This window comes from Carlito syrichta, unplaced genomic scaffold (genome assembly GCF_000164805.1).
Source record: "Carlito syrichta isolate Samal-C Ts95f unplaced genomic scaffold, Tarsius_syrichta-2.0.1 Scaffold315360, whole genome shotgun sequence".
Lineage (NCBI taxonomy): Eukaryota > Metazoa > Chordata > Mammalia > Primates > Tarsiidae > Carlito > Carlito syrichta.
Window position 1 is genome coordinate 369,424 of NW_007259456.1, and position 9,249 is coordinate 378,672.

Here is a 9,249-nt window from a genome sequence, read left to right on the forward strand (position 1 = left end):
GTTCAGGATGGTGCACCAGCCAGGAGGAAGAAGGAAGGAGAGTGTGAACCCCTTCTTTCAAAGTTGTCCCCTAGACCTGCATAGATCTCTTCCATTTACAGTCATTGGCCAGAATTTGTCACATGGCCTCATCTAACTACAAGGAAGGCTAGCAAACTTTATTCTGGTCAGAAATTAAAAGTTCATTACAATGGAGGAAAGGGAGAATGGAGGTTGGGGGCATGGAGCAGTCTCTTCCACAGCAGTTATATATGGCCATCTTATCATCTTTCTCCTTGTTCTCTATCCTCTTTCCTCCCTCTTTGTTTTATACCATTTACCACTGCACCTCCTACTAGGTATCATGCACCATACTCAGATCTTTCACACCCACAGCCTCATTTTACCTTCACAACCACCGTGTGAGTTCGGTATTAATTGTGAGCATTTTACAGATGAGCACTGCTGCTCAGAAAATTTAAATAATGAGCCCTGCTTGGTTCCTAAGACATGCTGGAAAGATTGGTCCCCAGAATTTTCTTCCCATAGCCACTCAGTTCTTCTTGCTCCTTCCCCTCTGCTTGTCTCCATCTCCTTGGATTTTCTCCCTGTATCTCTCTCTCCTCGCACCCTAACCCTTCCTTTGCTCCCTGGCTTCTTTTCTGTCTCCTGGTACAGTAGGCCAGCCTCACTCAGCCTATTATTTGCTGGGCCCACTCAGCTCCTAATAAATATATTAAGCTGTAATCAATCTATAAATCGGCTCTCCTGATTAAGCCTGGTGGGGATTATATTTGAGTTTCCCTGTCATTACAACTGAAGACCTGAACAATAAATCAAATTGACTGGCAGAAAAAAGACAGGGTTAGCTCAAAACACCCTGCCTATTCTCTCCTGTGGTCCATCTGGACTGATCCTAACCACAGATGTCTGGCTGCCTATAGTACCCTCCCCAACCATCAAGGCTGAGGGTGTGGGGCCCAGAACAGACCTCTAATCTTGGACTAGAGGTCAAAATCCTGATGATCCCAAGAAAGGAGTTGCCAAGGCAGGCAAGAATCCTCTAGAGTGTTAATCCTCCCACTCATAAAAACCCCTCTTCCTCTGGGTCTTGAGTAATAATACTTCCTCCTTCAGTTTTATGGAGTTTCTTTCCCTTCACTTGAGTATAGAATCTAGGGAGAGCAGGACTGTCTAAGAGATCTCAGTCCCCTGACTGGTCTGGAAACTGCCTTCGATTTGGGCTATCTTTTTTTCTTTTGAGTCGGTTTCTTACTCTGTCACCCAGGCTGGAGTGCAGTGGCATAACCATAGCTCACTGCAGCCTTGATCTCCTGGACTCAAGCAATCCTTCTGCCTCAGCCTCCCAGGTAGCTGGGACTACAAGGCGCGAGCCACCATGCCCAGCTAAGTTTTTCTTTTTTGTAGAGACAAGGTCTGTGCTATGGTTGCCCAGTCTTGTCTCGAACTTCTAGACTCAAGCAATCCTCTTTCTCAGTCTCCCAAAGAGTTGGGATTATAGACATGAGCCACTGTGCCCAGTCTGATTTGGGCTATTTCTGACAGAAGCAGAAAGGGACTGCAGATAGCAGTGGGTACAAAGAGGGGACCAAAAAGGGTAAGGGGAGGGATTTGCTGAGAAGGACAGATGGTGACGATGCCCTGGAAATTGAAAAATCAATCTCTTTTTCCCTCACCAGAGACCCAAGTGGACTTGGAGCAAGGGCCCTTGGTTGAGGGAGGATGCTGATCATTCCTCCTGCCCTCCCAAGAATCCTCACCCCCAAGACTGGTTTCTGTAGTTTCCTCTCCCAACCCCCAAATCTGCTTCCCTGCAACACACTCCCACTCCCAGGGCTGAGCACAGAGACTGGCATATCCCCGGGGCTCGATCAATATGAATTGAATTCGCCCACTCATTCAGGCACCAATCAATTCCTGTCTCTCCACGTGCAGTTTTTATTATTCAGCTGTCCTAGACATCCCCCAATTCACTGATGTCTTTTCGGAAGCAGTGGGAGTCCCAGAACTGATGACTCGCTGAGGGATGGGAGAAGTCAGGCGGAATCAAAAGAGAAACACGGAAGAAGAGGAGGGAAGGAGACAGAGAGGCCGAAAGAGCTTGCCTTTTCCCTTGAAGGCCATGTTTACCAGGCCACACGGGAGAGCCAGGTGCCATTAGATTCACTAATCTGGCACTTAACTAAAGAAAGTCTTAAAAAATAAAACAAAAGCAATGACAAAGCTCAGCTAACCAAGAAATCAGGTGCTGTCGGACCTAGGCATCCTCAAATCAGCAAAGATGGGTCCCAGAAAAGACTTAGTGTCTTCTTTGTGACCTGTGTCCAAGTTCACCAACAGCGCTCCCTCTGGCTCTAACGGGGCAGGCCCAACCCTATGGTCCCTGACCCAGCCGCTCTGGCTCCCGGCTCCCAACCCCTCTCTCCTCACTCACCAGGCAGCACACTGGGCTGCCTTTGCACCAGTTAGTTGCATGGTCTCATGCTTCCTGTGGTGATGACACATGGGGACACGTAGCTCTGTTATTCTGGCAGGCACCACAGACTGGTCTCTCTCGGTATTCAGTTCCTGGGCGTGGGTTGGTTTGTTTCTCTCTTAACCGCTCGGCACTTATGGCAGTACCTCTGAGGCTGCCGTGATGCAGAGGGCTCTTCTAAGGCCTGTGCCCAGTGTTGGCTCTTTCTCCCTGCCCCCTACCTGTACATCTTCCAGGCCTGTCAGGGCCTGACTCAGAGAGCCCCAGCTAGGGCTGTGCCCAGGGAAGTGTGCAGGATACACCCATGCCCAATACCAAGGACAGGAAGTGCTCGGGTTCATGAGCGTCATCAGCCCTTGGGCTCGGAGTCTGCCATGCCAGGGAGGGGTCCATCCTAATTTTGCCACTCACCAACTTTGTGACCTTGGGCAAGAAGCTTAGAAACACTCAGAGATTCAGTTTCAACATTTCTAAAATGAAGGCAATACTACCCACCACATAAAGCTAATGTAAGGACTACAAAGAATGGTTAGCACAGAGTTCTGCACACGATAAGGCAACAAAGTAGGTGGTCATCGAAGCAAAGTGATTAAGAGTGACCCAGTATCCAAAAGTAGTTATCCACCATGTAACGGCACTCAGTCAGTGACAGATAATAATACCATATTTTTACTACACCTTTCTCTATGTTTTGAGATGTTTAGATACACAAATACAACTGTATTACATGGAGGATAACTACATTTAGATACTGGGAAGGTCATTCTTTATCACTCTGCTTAGATGACCACCTACTTTGTTGCCTTATCGTGTGCAGAGCTCTGTGCTAACCATTCTTTGTAGTCCTTACATTAGCTTTATGTGGTGGGAAGTATTCTGTACAGTCACATGCTGTCCAGATTTATGGTCGAGGACCAATAGGCTCTACCATATAACCTAGGTGTCTAGTAGGTTATACCATGTAAGTTTGTATAAGTGCACTCTATGGAGTTCACACAACAAAATCGCCTAACAAAGCATTTCTCAGGACATATCCTCACCATTAAGCAACACACGACTGTAAACCACTTTTATGACTCACAAGTTATGGATCCCTAGAACGTATACCCTGGCTATTCTTTGGATTAAGGCAGAAGCCCCAGACAAAGATCATGCAGAGTCCTCTTTGCAGGATTTACTTCTTTGACCCAATTATTTCTACCTTGTCCAACAGCTGGGAGAAAAATTGTGTTATGGTAAGATAGAAAATTGAAACTTAATGCCGGGCATGGTGGCTCGCACCTTGTAATCCTGGCATTTTGGGAGGCCAAGGCTGGAGGATCACTTGCACCCAGGAGTTTGAGACCAGCCTGGGCAACATAGTGAGACCTTGTCTCTACAAAAATATTTAAAAATCAGCTGGGCATGATGGTATACGCCTGTAGTCCCAGCCACTCAGGAGGCTGAGGTGGAAGGATTGCCTGAGACTAGGAGGTGAGCCATGGTGAACTGTGATTGTGCCACTGCACTCCAGCCTAGTGAAAGAGTGAGACTCCTAATGAAGGGGGTGGAGGGAAGGAGGGAGGGGAGATAGGGAGGAAACAAAATTGAGTTTGGGATACCAGCTAGGCCAAGCAAGTCTGGAGGAGTTGTGCATAGTGGGTAGGTAAGGGGGGGTGTGGGAACTAGTCAGTGAGAGAAGGGATTAGGGTATTAAAGCCCAGGGTCTCCAAAGGAGGAATATGGGAGTCACCCCATGGTTCCTGCCCCCTGCTGTTCATACCCTGTATAACTCCCTCCCCTGGAACCTGGGTGGGACCTGTGACTTGCTTTTAGCCAATAGACTATGGCAAAGTTGAAGGGACTTTCAGATGTAACTGAGATCCCAAGCAGTTGATTTTGAGTTCATGTAAAGGAAAATTGTCCTAGATGGGCCTGCGGCCATATTGAGGAGGGCTGTGTGGTAGGGAGCCGGCTGCATAGGACCTGAGGACAGCCTCCAGTCAAATCCAGCAAAAAGCAGGAACCCCCAGTGCTCCAACTGCCAGAAAATGAACTCTGTCAACAACCTGAGTGAGCTTGGAAGTGGATTCTTACCCAGATGAGCCTCCAGCACAGAATGCAAGCCAGCCAACACCTGCAGCCTGGAAGACCCAGAGCAAGACACAGCTAGGTTGTGCTCAGACTCCCAACTCACAAAAACTGCAATAGAATAATGTATTTTGTTTCACGTTGCCAGACTTATGGCCTTGTGTTGTGTAATAGTAGAAAACTAATATAAAATATTGATGGGGGGGTGCCCTGGTACAGGATGGGAGGGGCTAAAAGCAGACCCCAGCAACAGCAGATCAGCCTGCTTCTCCAGGAGGCATTGCCTTCATCCAAAACATTCTATTCTGACCACCTTGCTGGCCCCACTCTATTTCTGGCTTGGGGTAGAAGAGGCTCGTGTTTGGGCCTGCTGCCCTAAGAAAGCTTGCCTGAGGCTGAGATGAGGAGGGTGGCCTCCCTGAGGCACACTGCCAAGTTGCCTCCCCGTGAGGGAAAACCAGGCACTCCGGAGCAAAGAACGCAGGCTCCCGGGCTCCCCCGGAGAAAGGGCTGCTGGGAAATTTAGGGTAAACTCCAGATTTTCCAGTCAGATCTGGGTTAGGACTGGGGCCCTCCCTCTGCCTCGGTGTCCCCAGTCATCCTAGCATTACTGGCCCTGGTTCTGTCATCTCTTACCACCTTTATTTATTTATTTTTACTTTTTGAGTCGGATCTCGCTCTGTCACCCAGGTTAGAGTGCAGTGGCATGATCATGATGATCACGGCTCACCGCAGCCTCGACCTCCTGAGCTCAGGTGATCCTTCTGCCCCAGTCTCCCGAGTAGCTGGAAATACAGGCATGCACAACCATGCCTGGTTAATTTTTTAATTTTAATTTTAATTTTTGGTAGAAGTGAGGTTTCGCTATGCTGCCCAGGCTGGTCTCAAATTCCTGGGCTCAAGCAATCCATCCAACTTGGCCTCCCAAAATCCTGTGATTACAGACATACGCTCACCACCTTTAGACAGGCCTGGGGCCACCTCTGGATTAGAAGGGTCAAGCATCCTGAGATTGTACTCCCAGATCAAAGGGTGCAGACTTGTGCTTTGGTGCTGGAGCTAACTCTGTATTCTGCCTCCCTTCTCATGTCAGCTTCCCTTCCTCAATGCCAAAGGTCTGTGGGCTGCTTTCTTTCCCTCCCCTCCCCTTAATGCCACCCCATGTCCCTACATACTGCAGAGTACGTGAGCTAACAATGTTTCTTATGGATGGAGTCTCTCTGGGTGGTTTTTAAACTTTTAAGTTTTAGCCCTAGAACTCTTTCTTCAAACAAAAATTATACAAGAAAACTCAAAAACACACAAGTGGGCTGGGCTCGGTGGCTCAGCCTGTAGTCCCAGCATTTTGGGAGGCCGAGGTGAGTGGATTGCCTGAGCCTGCAGGTTTGAGACCCACCTGGGCAACTTGACAAGACCTCATCTCTACAATAAATCAAAAATTAGCCGGGTGTGGTAGCGTGTGCCTGTAGTTCCAGCTACTGGGAAGGCTGAGGCGGAAGGATCGCCGGAGCCCAGCAGGTCGAGGCTGCGGTGACTGGGAGTGGCCACTGCACTCCAGTCTGGGCGACAGAGTGAGACTCCAACTCAAAAAAAAAAAGTGGACAGCTCTGTGTGGGAGATGGTCAGTGTCCTCTCCCCAGCAGAGCCCTTCTGGCTCCCTCCCCCACTTCAGTCCCTCTACCCCTAAGGGGCTGTGTAGAGCAGAAGTGCTTCCTGGAAGACTGTTTGGACAGTCCTGTCCAGCACTCAGTCAGGCCTTCCCATTTGTCTCCCTCGGGGCTGACTGGGACAGAAGTCCCGCCTTCTCATCCCTCAAAGCAACTGTCATACAAGGAGAGCACAAAGAATATTCCCAGTTCATAGGGACTGAGTCCTTAAACATTCAACTGTTGAGATATTTTCTACCTGAAAGATGATGTTCCCTGCCCTACCTTGCAAGTAGCCTGACATGAATTTGCTATCTGTGAGACAAATGTTCTTGGCCTGCCAAAGAGAGCTTTAAATAGATTCAGAATTAAAAGGAATCTTATCCATTATTTAGTCCAATTCCCAACTCAAGCAAAAATTCTTTACACATTTGCACCAAGAGGTGGTCCAAGCTCTTTTGAATACTTCCCATGATGGCTAGCTCATTATCTCACAAAGCAAGTGTCTCACTGTTGGACAGCTCCTGTTAAAAATCTAATCTAGGCTGGGCACTCTGGCTCATACCTGTAACCCAGCACTTTGGGAAGCCAAGGTGGGAGGATTGCTTGAGGCTAGGAGTTGAGGACAGCCTGGACAGCATAGCAAGACCTCGTCTCTACAAAAAAATTTTTTAAATTAGCCAGGTTGGGTGACACACTCCTGTAGTTCCAGCTTCTTGGGGGACTGAGGCAAAAGGATCACCCAGGATGTTGAGGTAAAAGGATCACCCAGGATGTTGAGACTATGGTGAGCCATGATCACACCACTGCGCTCCAGTCTGGATGGCAGGGTGAGACTCCAACTCAAAAACAAAACAAACAAAAAATACCCACCGAATATGTCTCCCTATAACCCTTGCCTACTTGCTCTACCTCTGGGGCTTAAAGAATAAGTCGTGGAACTTAGAGAAATGCGGTTCACCCAAGGCCAGTCTGCTCCTCTCCTGTTCCACTCTCCTCAGAGGTCACTTGTGTAGACTGTACTATTGGTAGCCAAGGAATCATGCCTCCCAGTATATGTGGCCTGTGTATTCCCCTCTCTCGTTGACTCTTGGATTGTCCTTATGACTTGCTTTGGCCAGATTAGCTATTGGCAGGCATGAGGCTTGACAAGCACTTGCAAATTTGGGCTTCCCTTTGGCAGCCAGCTGCCATGATGAAGGAAACTTAAGTTAGGCCACTCAATGATCCAAGACATGTGGAGAGAGGCTCTGGAGGATGGGAGGCCATTTTGGATGTTCCATCCACAGACAGGCTTCCAGCTGAAGGCAACCCCAGGAGTAACTTAAGTGATTCACAGAGAGCAGAAGAACTGCCCTGCTAAGTCCTGCCAAACCACACAATCCTGAGAAATAACAAATGGTTATTTGAAGCCACGACATTTTGGAATGGGTTAACATACAGTGATAGGTAATTGAAAACTACTGGTAGAATATTCCCTGAAGGCAAATTTCTGGGGTAATATAGCCAAAATTTTTCATCCCAGGCCAGTCATTGACAAAGAGCATAGACCAGCTGGTTCAGCAGAGGTATAGCAATTGTCTTTACTGGGGATACTGGGAGATGTGCCACTTGGAATTAAACGAGAAACAATCAGTCAGAGACAGAAAGGAGGTAGGAGTCCTTTGTCTTGAGCAAGTCAGAGAACCTTGGCTGGTTGACAAATTTTGTAGAACAACTTGACTTTCAACATAAAATGGAATAATGCTTTAGTTCAAATTCCTTGCCACCTATAAATTACTTTTTATTTCTTTACCCTACAAACAATGTCCAGATAGGCTTGGATGCTGTTTTGTATATACCAGTCATCCTCCAAGCTGTGAAAGTACAAGTGATATGCATCCCTGGTGGTTTGGGGAAGAGATGTTTTTTCTTTTTTTAAAAAAAAAAAGCGGTTTGGGTGCACAGTTGTGGTGACGACATAGAAGTGGGAGAAAAAAAAAAAAAAAACAGCAATATCAATTAGAGATTAACGGTTATAGATGCATCCTGAACAGGAGAGTTAGTGTGGAGGGCTCCAGGATGAAGGCTGTCCTGACCTCCCCAAGCATTCACTCCATAAATCTTTAAGAGTGCCTACAGTCTCTGCCTTCCGAACCTTTACTCTCAAGGAGGGAGACTGACAGGTGAGCCAGTAGGTGCAACATGTTGTGAAGATGAGGAAGTTGGGGACTAGGAAAGTCTTTTAAAGAAGCTGCATTTAACCAAGAGCAAACAGGCCCATAGAGCAAGTTGAACAAAGAGAAAGGACATTGACTGCAGAGATTACGAGCTCCTGCCCAATGTCCCTCCAGCTCCTCTTCCTTGGAACATCATTCTACCCTGGTGGGCAATGTTTCTCACTAAAGGACTACATTTCTAGACTCCACTGAAGCTAGTGATGAATAATGGAATCATTCATTGGAATTCACTGGAATAAAGGAATTCTGTCTCAACTAGGAGATGTAGCTTAGTTCCTCCATCTTCCCACCTAGAACGTGGATGTCATGGCTGGAATGCCAGCAGTCATTTTGTTCCATAAAGAAAACTTAAGGATGGAAGTCAACTACTGAGGATGGTGGAGCAGAAAGCTAAAAGGAGCCCGGGTCCTAACAAATGTACAACTGCCGCACCAGCCCTGGATTCTTTTACAAAGAAAATAAATGTCATATTTAAACTTGTTTTGGTGTTGTTGTAATACTCAACTGAACCGAATCCTAGCTGTTGTACCTACATGGACCGAGGGCAAGAGGCGAGAGGGCACGTGGCATATTCCCCCGTCTGCAAGTGGTCCCAAGTGGATGGGCTCAATGCAGTGTGTGGCAGAGGAGGGATTGGTGAATGAGGCTAGGAAGGGAAGCAGGGCTGAGACTGGAGTTGTTGGGACAACCAGCCACAGAGGGAAATCATCACTGCTGGCATTTCTGAAGAGTTTTTTTGGTTTTTTTTTTGAGTTGGAGTCTCACTCGGTCACCCAGACTGGAGGGCGGTGGCCGCTCCCGGTCACCGCAGCCTCGACCTGCTGGGCTCCGGCGATCC